Source organism: Pieris napi, chromosome 22, assembly GCF_905475465.1.
Source record: "Pieris napi chromosome 22, ilPieNapi1.2, whole genome shotgun sequence".
NCBI lineage: Eukaryota > Metazoa > Arthropoda > Insecta > Lepidoptera > Pieridae > Pieris > Pieris napi.
The window spans coordinates 5,668,970-5,684,102 of record NC_062255.1 but is presented as its reverse complement, the minus strand read 5'-3'; positions in this window follow the sequence as shown (position 1 = coordinate 5,684,102).

The window sequence follows — 15,133 nt, the reverse complement described above, 5'->3', positions numbered from 1 at the left end:
ATCCGCGAAAATAGAGGACACCGTGAGCCATTTTTGCCAAAACCCTCCATCTTTTAGTCGATACCAACTCCGGGGAAATAAATACAGATAATGCAACTTTCTCTACAGCTGTGATACTTTTTGACATCCAACACTTTTTGTCTTCAGTCACCGTGACCACGCACGCTGTAAAGCACGCGAAACGTCGGATTAATTTAAAATTATGTTAAATAGTTGTAAATTTATAATAATACATAACTTCAATGCGGTCAAAAAGTTTTTTCTTTAAGTAATCTTTTTCTACATAAACTTATTTTTTTTTAAATACCCTCAATGTTTTATTAAAACTTGCTCTGTCTACCTCCACTCTCTTCCAATTTCGAATTATCTCTGAATGAGACATGTAACTAGCAAGATTTGTATACCGAGTTAGAGGAATACGATATGGATTCTAAGATAATAAGAATTTAAACTATTTTTCGACAAAGGACAACCCCTTGTCCAACTAGTTTTGAGCAAACAAAGGAATGCAGCCTTAATTTTAATCCCTTAGAAAATTTATCAATATACGTAAATCCGATAATAATCATAACATGAATCACAATCATTGTCGTTTAAATTTATTTAAGTTGCATAATACAAAACAATTGGACACGTAAAGAATTACCAACATGTAAAAATATCTTCAAGGAAATTGTATTAATTAACAATTAAATGCAAAATTAACATAATCTAAACTTTATATAGTAAAGAGGAAAGACTTGGTTTTTTTGTTTGTAACGAATAAATAATTCTGAACATGCATAATTCTAGTTCTGAAAATTAAGATCTCTAGTTCTGAAAAAGCAGAATCTAGTTCTAAAATACAGAACTCTAGTTCTGACTTTTTAACCTTGCTTAACAATTAAATGCAAAACTAACATAATCTAAACTTTATATAGTAAATATGAAAGACTTGTTTTTTTGTTTGTAACGAATAAATAATTCAAAACATCCATAATTCTAGTTCTGAAAATTAAGATCTCTAGGTCTGAAAAAGCAGAATCTAGTTCTAAAAATACAGAACTCTAGTTCTGAATTTTTAACCTTGCTCATCAAAAATTTGTTTTAAAACATGTTGCGATGTTTTTGATGCAATTAATGGTTAAACCTCGGTAATAGAACACGGTAGTATAATATTTAGTCCAATTTTTAATAAACCATTCATGTAATTTTTCCAGTGCATTCAACAAAGCCGCGTTCATTATCTATTTTTTAAGATCAACCTGGTAAAAAACTATTAATTAATCGAGAAGCGCATTAAAATCTGTAAAAGGTTCACTTCTGTGACAAGATCCAATATATCACTTGCGCGGGCGCACGTCCCAAGTTTTGACGTATGAGTTATTTATTGGCTAAAAAAATAAATTACCGGATTGGCCGCACATTTGTTGTGGCCAAGGTGCCTGATTCGGGTGCTTCGGCAAAAAACGAAGGCCTCAGGCTTCGCATTAACTGGCTGCGCCCGCGCATCTAATACACTGCGATAGTTTATGACAAATTATAACACTCTGACCCAATTACAATACGAAATACATGTGAAATATCATTCTTCTCAGGTTGACTAAATCTGACATAGCTTTCAACTGATGCCTTATTACCTCTGTGGCTCGTTAACAACCACACAAGGCGGAATTATTAGTATAGGAATTATAATTATATTAATTATATAATTATATTAATTATATAATTATAATTATAAAAAATTATAATTATAATTAGTTATTATTATTACAAAAGTTTTCACCTAAAAAGCTTCACGCACATGATAAGAGTGTACCAATTCTTAAAAGACCGGCAACGCATTTGCGACCCCTCTGGCAATGTGAGTGCCTATGGGCAGCGGTATCACTTAACACAAAGTGAGTCTCTTGCCCATTTGCCCCCTGTTGTATAGAAGAAAAAAAATGTGAAGTACCAAAAAATTTGTACCTTGTGTTATCTATCTAAAAATATCATCTATACAATAATCGTTTTTAAAAATAATGATTACCTTGAGAGAATTAAACATATTATATGAAAGTAATAGCTCTAATTTCTTAAAACATTCTCTTTACTATATGCGTTGCGTTGTAGAGGACGTCGCCACGATAGTAAAAAAGACTGCTGGAACCCACGAACATAGGCTCCACCATCACGTGAATGTCGAGGCTATTCAACTCCTTGACACCACGGGCCTAGTGACAAGACTGAAAATGACAAAACCATTTGAACTAGTGAATTAGTGTTAGTGCACGTTAGTATTAAGTGCTAAACAGTAGTAAAAATAGAACATAGTGTTTATTAGATACTATAAGTATTGTTATTGGACACTTTCTTATGTTAAAAATCCTTATTAGTAAATTTGGTTAGACTTAAATTACTTATTGGTCTTAAATTAGGCTAGATCGTAATGTTCCATGATGTCTTAATAAAGACAGTTTGAACATCAAAAACCCAATTCAGAGTCCAGACCTATGAAATCCGTATCGGAAAGACGTTATAACCGAAATAATTACGTGGTAGTAAATTATTTTAGTTACCTCATTACCAATCCACCCAATATCGAATTGACGAAGAGTAATATCCTCTTTAATATTCATATATTTGTTTTAGACGCTCGTATCCTGACACTTCACGGATTGCCGTGTATTAATTATTCCGATGCATGAGCGCGCATACATTGTGCAGTTCCATCATTCGGCAAATATGTGTTTACACTTACTATTGAACTTGTAAAATGGATTATTAGACAATTGGCAAGTATTATATTACAAGAGCAAAAAGGTTATTAAAAATCAATCTTATATCACTGTTTTTAAACCAGCATAATCTATTAGATTTGACACACAACTTCTCAAAGATAATTTACGAAATGTAGCACATGCGTTACATCAATCTCGACCATTATAAGTAAGTTAGTTTGATTTTTAGATGTTTAATAGTTCGATTTTCGTTGTATAATTAATGCCGTAAGTTTACGAATGTGTTAATAAAATCTACTCTAAAGTGATACAGTGTATATCGATAATAAGCTGATAGGTTATGTTGATTGAACCAGTCACAGAACACATTTAGGAGATTTCTTATTTTTTTTTATGTGATGAAAAATGACTCAGAAATTTTCAGCAACTCCATTGAGACCTTTCGCCAAGTCGTTTTAGCAATCTTGCAATGTTAATTATTGTTTATTTTATTTACCTACCTTGCTTGACGCTTTTTGGACCCATGAAACTTCTTCGATACAAAAAGTCCCCTCAGAAGTATTGCGATATTGCGGGCTACTCGATTGTGAGGAAGTTCCATGGATCTGGATAGCGCTGCACCTTCTTAAGTTTTTATGTCAATGTCACATGTGTATATCAGCAGGCTTGCCCGGGACAGAAAAGAATGTTAAAAGTAGGGTAGTAGTAGTAGCGTAGTCTGACCATATAACTGAAGACAAATTTAATAGCTTTTTCTTCCAATTTGTCTGTTCTTTGTTTTTAAATAATAGTAAGAAAAAAAGGCTCTAAATATCACGTTATTAATCTTTCTTAATTTTTGAAGAAAGTCATTTTTGTCCCTTACTCTAATATAAGAGTAATATTCTCTTGCCACACAATGTAATTATAATATATCAAAGACCCCGAACTTTAAGCGCGTTTTATTTTAATTTTTTTACATAAAATATAAATGTAAAACCGACTACAAAGTACCTAAACAGCTGTAGCTGGTTACATATATGTAAAGCAATAAAACAGCCCGTTACACTTCTAAATATCAGATTTCTCACTGTATTAACTTTATAATGCAACGTAGTGTTAAATACCATACTTATTACTGATTGTACCTTTTATTCTTACAAAAAAATCATGTTTCTATTTATATGCAAGAAACAATGCATTCACTTTCACCAACAATACTTTTTACTTTAGCGTTTTTTTGGACCACCAACTTCAAATATTTACGGAAAGTGTCAATATAACTTACAGGTAGAACACAAACAATTCACCTAATCTCAATCCTTAAGAAGATAAGCTAATCAAAAGCTTGTAAATATTTGCTTGTTTCATTGTTCTGCACTTCGGGTTGACACATTTGACAACCCATGTTAAAAGCGAAAATTGAATTGTCAAGCGCTTCCTTGTATTACAATGTCTAAGTACTTTCACTTGAATAAATAAGTGAAGTGCTTAACGCTTAGTGTATTCTCCAGTTAATCGAATTAATTTTCAATATGCCAAAATTCATAAACAAAAAATTGTTTGCGGCTCTTGGAATTACGATTCGTCTTTCGTCACTTTCTGTCAAATGGTGTAGTCGCTGTGATGAAAAGGGAGTGTTTAGTACTTTGACAGTGCTATAAGACTTGAGAGAAGTTTTTTTTATGAATAAAGGGGTTTAATTTTAATTTACCTTAGGTTTGGATATCGTTAATATATGTCGTTGACTCTGTAATCTATACTAAATACTAATACATATTACCAAACAGAAACTATAATTTAGATTTTGGACTTATTTCTGCTGCTTGTTAATTTATACAAAATAAGTCTAAATCCCTTTTTAAAAGTCGGTCTAGTGAATAGGCTATCTCGCTCTTACAACTTAATTTGCTAACATTGATAAAAATATTGATATATTTTACAACAATCTTCCAACTTACCGCAACTTTGTTTATCATGCTCTTAATGACGTGTATGTGTCTATTTAGTTTTAAAGTTATTATAATTTTTATTTGTTTTTTGTGGTCGTTTGTTAGCTTTAGTTTTTCCCTTGCTTATGTTCTAATATAACTGATGTGTACGTGTGTAAAAGTTTTGCTGTAATAGTTTCTTGTATTATTCAACAACAAGTTGTTTTTGAACTTATATATAAATAGATGATAATTGTTTTAATTTAACCAAAAGAAATATCCTTAGAATGAAGATAACAGTACCGCGAAGGTTTTCCTAGATGAAAATGCATAGTAGAAGTTTTCGTAAAAAACAAAACCTTGGCGGTTTAAAAAAGTATCGGACAGTTAGCTCGACAAGTATTTTCCATTCTACGTAAATTTGAGAACTTATTAATGTAAAATTATATTTTTTTACTGACTTCATATATGCCCTATATATATACACTATATATACGTCTAACATATTATATATCATGTGTGTCATTGGTAAACCACGCTCTACCCCGGCGCACACAAAGGTTGAACTCTGGTATTTCGTGGCACAAAAAGTGATTGAAAAATTAGAATCGTGTCGACCACACATAAAGACCGCTCGTAAAGTCAACGGGATCGAATCCCTGCCTTCGTGATGTATGTCTATAACAATTAGAAGTATTAATTGTTATGAAGAAACTAATTTACAAATATCTATCAAAATTTCAATTTGTATCTATACTAATATTACAAAGATTTATATTTTGTTTGTAACGAATAGACTCAAAAACTATTAGATCGATTTGCAAAATTCTTTCTCTTTCGAAAAATGTTTGATAAGAATCAAGTATTTTTCGAAAGATACAGTTTAAACTGGAATTACATAAAGGATACATAGGCTCTCAGTAAATAAAATTTAAAAAAAAGGGTGCTTGTACTTATGTACGCGCGTAAGAAGCTATACTTCTTTGGCATTATTAAAAACAGTTTTTAATTGCATGCTAATAATTAATTACAATTAAATAATCATAGACTGGAAAAGGAGTCATTATAGTCAATAAAGTTCAGTTTACATTTGAAAAATTAAATAAATAAATATTTATTATTATTCTCTTACATTAAGTGTAACATAAATTCTATTATTATTCGAATGTTGTTTTTAAATTATGTCCAATGCCGTAGCATCTTCCGTTGGCAACTTCATTCCGTTAATTTTGTGTCACGGTGCGCGCGCATCGTAAAATTTCTCTCTCATCAATTTTTCATAACGCGCCTAAAGAAGTATATATAATTTTTTTGTTATTCCAGCTTTACATTATTTATTACCAAATTACTCAAAATTGTTTCCGGACATTGATTTTAGAAATACCTGTTCTACGTTTCAAGTCAGTTATGTTTATTTAAATTAGTAGGCTTTTGGCGTTACTTATGTCCACTCATCGTGCGAGTTGTACTTATGTCATACTGTGGTCTACACCCCCCTCCACGCCATTGCCCTCATAATTGAACGATTTTTCTTTCTAAATTGACATCAGCTGATCTAAGAACCATATAAAGCTAAATGATGCCATAAAATCCCGCTCGTCAATCGATTTAGTGATATCGCCCGGGTTCAAGTTCATTTAAATGAAAAGATGTCATTGAGACTCATAGTATATCAATACGTTAACAATGTATTGGCAACAAGGTATAGTACGGTATAATTAAGTGAAAGAATGTGACCGGCCAATTTCACTATGCTTGTTATAACGCTGGTATAAAACTTAGATATCTATAAATATGGATCATCAAAAGAACATATGAAAATGTGTAAAACTCTAATTATTTTTAATGTAAAACTCTATGTACTATTACACCGTTTTCACTAAAGTACTACTTTCTCGCTCCGTCAAATTGTATTTGCGCTACGATAGAAAGTGACATATTGCTTTTGTTATAACGGTGTAATTTAGTTTTTATTTATACGTAAGGGACACTAAAATACACAGAGAAAATTCTTCACCAGAAAATACATATTTTAATATTTTATTTATTGTGTTAAATTAACATTACTAAGAAATTAATGTACAAAAAAACTATTTCTACACGGAGATGCACTTGTTATAACTAGAGGAAGATTACGAAAACAGAACAAGAAAGAACATTATTTTTATAATAGTTTTTTTCCTTCTGTAATATTTGAACCTTTATGTTTATATTACATTCCATCTTGGCTATATGTTTAGTATAATTGTTTTTATTAAATATAATACATGTTAGCTGTAGGAGTACGAAATAAATATATAAATTGGTCTCTGCAGTTAGGCTATGGATTCTCTTCCCGTCCCTATTCGCTTAGCTCCTTCTCTATCTTCTGTACAAACATTACCTGTCCTCATCGTATCCCTAACTTTCGTACTAACTACTAACTGACGTGAGACTGATCTTAAATTATCGTAATTCATCTGCACATCTTATTTTTATGCATCCTTTTTTAATAATAATAATAATCATTAAATTAGTTTGTTTTTTGTTCCTGTTTAGTTTCGTCTTAATAACTATATGTAGGTAATATGTACTTTTGCATTTGCCTACCTTATCTAAATTTTTTTTCTTACAGTGGTAGCCTGGAATATATTGCTCGAAGGCGTTAAGGCCAGTTGCCTTCCTTTTCATTTAATTATGTTAAATTTTTATATTGTAATGCAATGAAGTGTTAATAAATAAATTTAAAAAAAATAGATGATTACTAATATTTGCCTAAATTGTCTCGTTAACCACAGTTTGCCGTTTAACCGACGTCAATGATACCGGGCCGGTGCCCTCACACCTGTGGTGTATCAAACGAGCCGAACTCTCGATCACACGAGCCGCCTTGCATGATACAGAGCCATGAGAACCACAGAAAGATACTAAATCGTTTTATATAGTTCTCTAGATGTGACTATAAAACTATGATTTAAAAAAAAACCACGTGACCACGCACGCTGTACAGCACACGAAACGTCGATTAAATTTAAAATTATGTAAAATAATTGTAAATTTATAATAATACATAACTTTAATCCGGTTACAAAGTGTTTTGTTTAAATGTGTAAAGGTTATGTCAATAAAAGACAATACTATATAATTTATATGTTAATAGAGATATGACAAGTTCTATTAGAATACGTTTAAATTATACTCCGATCAAGTCATGTTAGAACTATATAGAAAATTCTGTATATGTTTTTTGAAGTTATACTTCTTTTGGCGCGTTAGGGAAAAATGATGAGAGTAAATTTTCAAGTCACACCTTGAATTTAGCTATAGTCAACATTTTAGGTTTTTCTATTGTTAGTGTCGTTATTTCTACATACGTAGAATAAAATTTTTGAAAAGATTTTTATGTTGTTACACCAAAGAAGTATAACTTCTAACGCGGGTACATAAGTACACACAATTTTTTTTCTAATACATTTATTTATTTACTTTAAAAATAATATATTCTATATCATGATGTATTACATTTGAAAACCACTGTGGTTAGTATTAATGTAACAATAACAGTTTTGTTTAGGAGCGCGATAAATGCATACAAAATAGTATTTCAATTTACTTTTTTATGTTGCTTAAAATCAAAATAGCCTAAAACCTGAAAAGCTCATAAAAATTGTTACAATTACTTTGTTAGTATATTAGTTAGTAAATATTTAATAATAATAGATTATATTTATATATGTTTTTGAAATATGTTCTTAAGATTATTTGTCTCATCTAGCGATCTAACGCACACCAATCTTTTACCATTTTATTGATTTGAAAAACCAAATCCATTGATTGATTTCTTTATATTGATCCTTTAGTCGCTTGTCTAGGTATAAATCGTGTTAATTGCCCATAATAGGTGCTCACGCGTCCACGACTTGTTTTGGCACCTAATTTGTGGGAATCGAACCCACTGACCTAACGAGCCTGTTATAACATGTGTTTTATTGTCAAATTAGTATAGCTTTAGTTGTAAAATCTAAATTACTGTCGGTGATGCATAGAAGAGGCTTACCGATGCATAGAGGTTATAGTAAATAACTCGAAATATATTGCAAGGATTTTTTTTAATAGAACCCCCTGTTCTACTAAAAAAAATCTCTCCGCCGCCCATGGACACTCTCAATGTCACGGGCTCGCGAGTGCGTTGCCGGCCTTTTAAGAATTGGTACGCTCTTTTCTTGAAGGACCCTAAGTCGAATTGGTTCGGAAATACTTTAGTAAGCAGCTTCTACTTCCACATAATGGTGAGGCGCGGAAAAACTGCCTTGAAAAACGCTCAATTGAAAATTCCTTGTTCATTAATTTTATGCAAACTCAATAGTCGTATATAAAAAAGATTACCGCATTCAAAGTCTACCTGAAGGTCAAATTGTGATCAAATGTTGTACATATAATTTAATTTTAATTATTCCTCGCTAATTCAACTTCAAATACAATTTATACGTAAATGCGTTTTAAGCTTTGAACAAATATTGTTGTAAATGTTTTCACTTGTTGTACAATGTTCTAAACCTATATTATTAAAAATGAATATAAAATAAATTTAAAAAGTTTGTAGCAGTGTATATTTAATGCTATGCATTTCCTCGCTCTATTGCGATATTTATTTATTGAGTGAGAAAAACACCAGTTCTGGGGTAATCGGCACTATCTACCAAGCGCCAAATCAAATATTTAATTAGCGCCTGTGAACTTGAATCTCAAACAGCTGGCCATTGCACTGGTTCTTAAGTATAATCTATATTAGACTATTTAAAATAGGGCCTATTGAAATTAATATACGTATTTCAAAAAAAAAGGAAGAAGCTTTGCAAAGATTGTTTACATTATGACAGATTCGAAATTTAAATTTAAGGTGTTATTCCTAAGCATCTTAATGGAATTTCTCGAACAAGTATTTGCTTAAATCGTCACTAGAAATCTTCAATAATATTTGAAGGGATCCAAAAGGTCGTCGCATTTATGCCGAGCGGTGCTCGTTCTTCCAATAAAATTACATTTTTATCCTTGGATTAAACTAGTTGTATTGCATGACAACAACGCCCTTTAACAAGTGATATTTTGTATTTAGAACCTCCTCTGATAAAAACTTAACTTATTTATCCAGCGTTTAAATGGTCGGAAACTATATACAAGAAAGATATTAGAGTGACTCAATACCTTTTCAGAATCCCTATTAATTGTGCCAAAACTTGTAAATTTTTTTCACACACAATTTTTTTGTTTACTTCGGCCCCCACGGCCGAAGTAAACAAAAAGCTATGATTTGAAAAGACTTTATATCGTATAACTTAATATTATCTTCAATACACTCAATAAACAACTTTTAATAGTATGTGTAACGCAAGAACTCATCAGTGCCAATCTAGTGGATATTATGAAAAAGATACATGATGTAAATTTTTTCGAATTTTAATAAGAATTAGTAAAAACAAGTAAATTTTCTTATAAAACGCAAGATAAATTATAACTCTACAGGGGTTGAGCTTAGAGACCTCCCGAAGAACAATTTTTTGCAGCTGATGACCTCATCTATTTCCTATTTGCGTTTGATCCACGACTTTTTGGCCACCCTGTATATGTTCCTCTAAGCATAAAATATACGGATGTTCCAGTCTGCTTCATACATATAAGTAGAATTTACTTTAAATATGTCATTTTTATTTTTTCAATCTTATCCTAACATACGCGTTAGAATTAAAGTGTTATATTAAGAATTAAGCAATTCACAAATCGTGGGTCCAAACGCCGGCAGCAATAGTAGAACGCATCAATGTATGTATTATATATATGTATATATATACTAGCTGACCTGGCAAACGTCGTTTTGCCATGTATATCATTTATAATAAAAAATAGGGGTGGATCGTAGAGGGGTGAAAATTAGGGGTTGTATGTATTTTTTAATGCTGTATCATAAAAAAAAAATTTATCTAAAAATTTAAAAATAAAAATTCAGGGGTGGACTACCATTAATATTTAGGGGGAAGAAAAATAGATGTTGTCCGATTCTCAGACATACCCAATATGCACACAAAATTTCATGAGAATCGGTCAAGCCGTTTCGGAGGAGTTTAACCACAAACACCGCGACACGAGAATCTTATATATTAGATATTTTTGTGTATCGTGCGGGTACTGTTCTAGACTCAATGGAATTGATGAGTCAATCTGTAAAAATCATCTAATGCAGTAATATGAGGCCACTATACAAAACAAAATTATAACGCCATTGATCTATTTAATGTATGGCTTTACTAACAATATTAAATATATGGTAAATACATAACGTCACAATTGGTTGAGCACAAACGACACAATCAGTAAACAACTTTCTCAACTCACATTAAAAAGAATGGCTATTTAAATCGTTTGCACAGTGTGATATTTAAGTGCTAAATAATGACAATAATTGCCGCTTCAATTTCACAATTCATTACCGTCGTAATAACACGAGTGGTGTAATAAATTACTTTATTTTGTTCTTACAATCCTGGCAATAAATAAAAATTGCCTTTTTAAATTACTATCATATATACCTATTTCTGTTATTGGAAGTTTTACATATTTATATTATAATTACCGGATCCGACAGACGTTGTCCTGTACACATGTCTTAATGCATACATCAAATAAATTCAAATCAGTCCAGCCGTTTATAAGGAGTTCAGTCACATACACACGTACAGTAGAATTATACATATAAAGATAACAATAAGGTTTGAATAAAGTATTTACAATATTCGTGACCTATATAGTAATAATAATAATTACAAAATGATAAATAGCCCCTATAGCTGTCTATGTACCTTTGAAGCTGGCAGAATTTCCTCGCTGTATTCTTCGAGCAAGGAAAGCACCAACTCTGAAATCACCGGTTCTATATACTAGGTGCCAACTTAAATCTTTAATTAGCGCCAGTACACTTGAACCGTACGGTCCAGGGGAACAAAATAGTTTGAAGAAAGACTCATTCTTTCTTGTGTTTCTCCGAGGGAGGTAAGAGGGGCCTAACGAGCCCACACAGGTCAAGGGATCAAAGACATATATACCAGCCGTCCGCGTGCTATCTTCTCTCATTTTAATTTTGTTTGCCATTTTGGTTGCCTTATTGTCATCTCTTGGCTGATAAAAAATTGTATTGGAAATATGTTGAGGAAATCTTAAGTATTATATTATATATACTTGTAAATATAGGAGAAGGTGGCAAAAAACAATAAAATCATAGAAATTTCTACTCGCACTTTTTAGATTGCAAGCGAATGACTCGCCAAGTTAACATCTATATTTCCTGTGCTTTGCAGAGTTCAGTGAGACAAATACGTAGTATATTTGTCTAATATATTATAGAAAGGAGATATTTGTATTTTGTACGTTTTTGATACACTCGGAAACTATTTTACTTTTACAATTAAATATGAGCAACATGCGTGCGACGGTAACCATTATAAGTCAGAAAAACACACCTGTGGCGCTACAACCTTTTAGGTCTGGACCTCAGACTTCTGATCTGTTTCGTGATCATTTGTTTTTCTAATAAGCAAGTAGGTGATCAGCCTGATGCCGGTGTGTGGTGCCTGATATAGCGTGGACTTGTTGGGTTTAGGCCGGTTTTCTGCCATTAGGCCAACAATGCTCTCATCAATCCGTTAATAAAATATTTAAATGTATTATTAACGGATAGTTCAGAATGTGATTGTTGTACTACGTAATTCCTGTATTCTGTATAAACCGACGCATTTTTGTAAAGCCCAAGATTATTAAAGCAACGAACCATATGGCGTTTAAAAAGAGTGGCGGAGAGTTTATTGCCAGTTCTTCTCTTCCGTTCTACGCCGTTGATTTGAGAACTGGCACTAAATGTTAAAGTAGAAGCATTTATATGTATTTCTTTACAGACAAGTCGTACAAAGTGTTACCAATATGATTAAATGATTTTTGAATTTTGAATTTTCATACATGATATTTAATTATCGAATAAATTCTGCGAATTATTACTCAAGTAGACAAAGTAAGACTTAGTCAGCAGCCCTCGGCCGGTAATAAAACGTGTCTGTACCGAACAAAGACATCAATTGGTTCACATTTCATCTCAAATAACACTGTTTACTCATAATTTACTCCGACACAAGCTCTCATGAACTCCTAAAGACGTATTCAAATCGAAATGCCCAAAGCGTTTCCCAAATATGCTTTTATTTTCATCCATAACTTTCATATATTGACATGAGTTGTTTTCTAAGTACAATTTTTTTGAATGCAAGTTTTGAGAATTTTAAATTTGGAACATTATGTTCCAATTTTAAAATATAATACTGAATTATTTTCTTTCGATATTTATCAAATAAATATCATAATTGTCATCCTTTTTTTACTATACAAAATAATTGTTATCAATATATGTTTTGTTATAAGTAGTTTTATTTAATAATAAGTAATTAAGTATGGATTGTGATAAAGTAAATGATACAACATAAGCCTACCGAATATATAATATTTAAACAGTTATTTCGGAAATTAAGGTAGGTACTTCGCTGTTTTAATGATTTTATCAAAAAATCGATTTATCTACTAGACTTCTACCCCTACTTCCTTTTCTATCAAATTATAAATACACTATGTTGCATAATAGTGATGAAGTGAATTATATAAGTGAACGTGTTAAGGAAAATCTATGAAAATTTCCTCATCAAATATTTTGCAAGAAAGTGTGAAAGAGGTGAAATTAGACATTTCTAGCACGAATCCCCACGGGTTTTAACATCCGACCTCTTGGTATCAAATCGTGTAAATCTCCCGTAAATAACCAATTTGTCAGGCGATTCGGATCTGGTGACAGTTAGTTTTATATTTCCGCGATATTTCATTTTGTAATGCTAAGTTGAAATTGAGCGCCGAATTAAAAATGCCACATTTACCAACTGTTTTAATAATTTTTAATAATAGGCCAGCTACATAAACACGTTTAATAATAGGCAAGGTACAAAAAAGGCTAGCTCTCTGGTATTGAGTGCCCATGGCTGGCGATATCAGTTAACATCAGATGAGCTTTCTGCCCGTTTGCCTTTTGTTCTATAAAAAGATTAGTCGGGAATTGATTTAGGATATCCAAGGTATATTTAAGGATATCCATTACTATAAATCTTAATTAAAGGTTTAGGAAACCGTTTATTAAACCTTTATTATAGTTTATACTGACGCCACTAGATGGCGCTAGTAAGACTAGAATAATTTTATAAAGACTTAAAAGATTACTTTAAATTTAAACATATGGTACTTTTATTATGTGTAGATATAAGAATATAAATAAATAATTATTAACATATTTTATTGTAATAATTTCCAACGTAATTTAAATTTAGTATCCGAAATTAAAGTATTTTATTACAATTTATATGTTTATTTAGTTATAATATATTAATTATATATTAAAATCATTTGAAATCACGTAGGCGATTTAATAAGGCATTGAAAAATATTGGAAAAATTTACCTTATTCTATTACAACAATCGCTTAAATTATACTTTTCGTAAGTTGTTGTCCAGCGTCGGAGAAATGTTATTATATTTTAGGAACACGGCCAAAATTAGCAAATTCAGAAAAAATCCCTAATTACATAGTAAAAAATGTAATAACTACTGAATTATATACGCTTTGATATAAAACATTTGTCGCTTTAATATCTATTTGATCTGTGACATATATCTTTGGCAACACAGAACTATTAAAAAAATTATTTCCTTAACAACTTCTTTCGTAACAAAAAAACAAAATAATTCAAAAATGGAATACAAAATCTCTGCAATAGATAAAGCATATTTAATCCCACAAACTTGTTCCAATTTCAAATGCTCGTAAAACATTCCAAAACCAAAATCAATTAATCAATCTACTTAACAGAAGTGTACCATTAATTAATAGCTCTCATTAATCGGCAAGAACATAAATATCAGTTGGCTTATCACGAACACAAATGCTTTGGACCTCCAAGTGTGAGTTTACAACAGACAACCTGCTGGTATACACATGCCCGCTGTCATATTAACTGTTACATTAAATTACTGCTACAAAACTAATCGACCGCCTCTACTTATTGTCTTTGTTCAAACAGGGAAAATTAAAGCCTAAAATTAACTACTTACGGTTTATTTTAAAATGTAACGGACCATCTACATACGACATTTTGGAATTGGTAAGTCGGCGAAGTACCGAAGCTCGCATTGATTTGGACTCATTCGAAAGATATATTTTTTGTTCATTTGTTTGTTTTAATAATATTTTATCCGGTGTGATGGAATGCAGGCATTTGTCAGGATGTGAAATATAGCCTTTGAAGGCTTGTCTGTCTAATTAATGGGTTAAGATTAGAAATGACTCGCAATTATTGCAACAATTTTCTTAAAGAACTTATTCTTCACTTTTTGCAACTACAGAGAATTGAAAAAAAAAGGTGCGTGTACTTATGTACGCGCGTAAGAAGTTATACTTCTTTGGCA